The 2050-nt window shown below is 33.2% G+C and overlaps 1 pseudogene; it reads right to left on the reverse strand.

The window, feature by feature from the left end:
• Positions 1 to 1006: 1006 nt before the first annotated feature.
• LOC112209546 (small nucleolar RNA U3) lies at positions 1007 to 1160 on the reverse strand (annotated as a pseudogene).
• Between the last annotated feature and the right edge of the window lie 890 nt (positions 1161 to 2050).

A 2050-nucleotide genomic window follows, 5' to 3' on the forward strand; every position in this document is an offset into this window, starting at 1 on the left:
CTTAAAAACAAGACAATAGATTTTTTAAATCTCTGTATCAACCCCACTCATGATAATCTACAAAATAACTACTATTCACTCACTAACTTCAACGTATTATTTTCAGCTGTGTTGGATGTTTTAGAGGTGAAAGGCATTTGGTCTGTACTGAACCTTTGAAAACCATTTCAAGTGAAACAACCTGGGTTTTTATATTATGTATGTTTTATGAATGTGAACCCATATATAATCATGATCATTTACTGCTGATAAATTATATAATAATGTGACTGGTATAGAGCAAATCAGATGTGAGCCTAAGTCATACCAATAAAACTAGATTGAATTATTCTCCAATATAGTATCATTCATTCTTTTACTTAAAAAACAACAAACATTTTAAACTATGTGCCAAGAACCGTGAATAAGGAATTAAAAAGTAAAAGTCTATATATATTGTTAATCTATTATAAACAACAGGAAATAAAATTGGTTCATAATTCCCATAAGTATATTCTGTGAACATCAAAGTCTATTATAGCTGTTATTTTCACTTCATTTGAACGGATGTGGTCTTTTACAAATTGATTTTTCTCCTTATTTTTTTTTAATTTCTGAAAATGAGATTTTCTGCTTACTTGTTTCAGTGTCTTGAACCAAGGAACTACAACTTACCACTATTGAAAAATCTGCATAAATGTACATTGAGTTTTATATACTTACTACATTTATCTAAGGCCTAAATTTAGCTTTCTAGTACAAATTAAGCCTGCCAATTATTGAAAATAATATTTTTAATCCTGATTGTAAAGATATATATGTACTCTCTATAGGAGATTAAATAAATCTTCTATAGAGTTGATAAAACAAATCCTGTTCCTTCATTTTTATATGAGAAAGAAATATAACTAGGATTATTACAACATCTCCTACAACTCTCAGAATCTTCACCACCTTATTAACCTGGTGTTTGGATTCTCTTTATTGTATCTTTTTTTAAGAAAAAAATTCTTAAATTAAAAATGGAATCGCTCAGACTGCATTCCTTCCCGAAGAGCAAAGCTGGCTTCACACTACAGAGAGAACACTGCACCTCCTCCTTCTGGCTCCTAGTGCTCTACAAAGTTGGAGAAACTTTTCTAGTAATGAACCATAGCAATGAAGCTGGGAAGTATAGTCTTTGATATATCTTTTAAAGCATAGATTTTTCACTGAATCAGCAATCACTCTTGGAAAATAGATGTAGACCAAAGATACATATATATATATTTGAGGTAGGAGCTTGCTCTGTCACCCAGGTCAGAATATAGTGGTACAATCATGGCTCACTGCAGCTTCAACCTCCCGTGCTCAAGTGATCCTCTCACCTCAGCATCCCAAGTAGCTGGGACTACAGGCATATGCCACCATACCTGGCTATATATACATATATATTTTTTTTTAATTTTTTTGTAGAGATGAGGTCTTGCTCTGTTACCCAGTCTGGTCTCAAACTCCTGGCCTCAAGTGATCCTCTGGCCTTCGCTTCTCAAGGTGCTGGGATTGCAGGCATGAGATGCTGCGCCCAGCCTATAGTATTCAAAATTGTCCATCTGCAGCATTCCTTCAAGCAGCTTATACACAAAATCAAATCAATTATTTTGGTGATCAACCTAATAAAAATAGCACCATAATTTTAAAAAGAAGAATTGTTTTGGCTGAATTAGAAGCCTCCATATTAATCCAACCTCTATGCATGTCATAATGGGCCTGATTTGGGTGCACTTTCGTATCTAAAGCATGATATTCAAAAAGGGCATATAAAATGAGAATGATCGTTTGGAGACAGGCTAAATTTTTTCATGGCAACAGGAAAAAAAACCATGAAATACAAGATAGTTCTGGAGTTCTAGCCCTCAAGCTGAACAACTGTTGGAGAAAGCCTTTCAACTTCCTATAGAGCAGTTAACAGAAGTGCTTCTTCACCAATATCTTGCATATGTGTTGCTTCATAAATGCAAGTAATATTATCAGTAATATCAACAGAAATAATTTGATATTTTAAATTCATAATGAAATCATCATTTTAAAG

This window comes from Pan troglodytes, chromosome 5 (assembly GCF_028858775.2).
Source record: "Pan troglodytes isolate AG18354 chromosome 5, NHGRI_mPanTro3-v2.0_pri, whole genome shotgun sequence".
In the NCBI taxonomy this organism is placed as follows: domain Eukaryota; kingdom Metazoa; phylum Chordata; class Mammalia; order Primates; family Hominidae; genus Pan; species Pan troglodytes.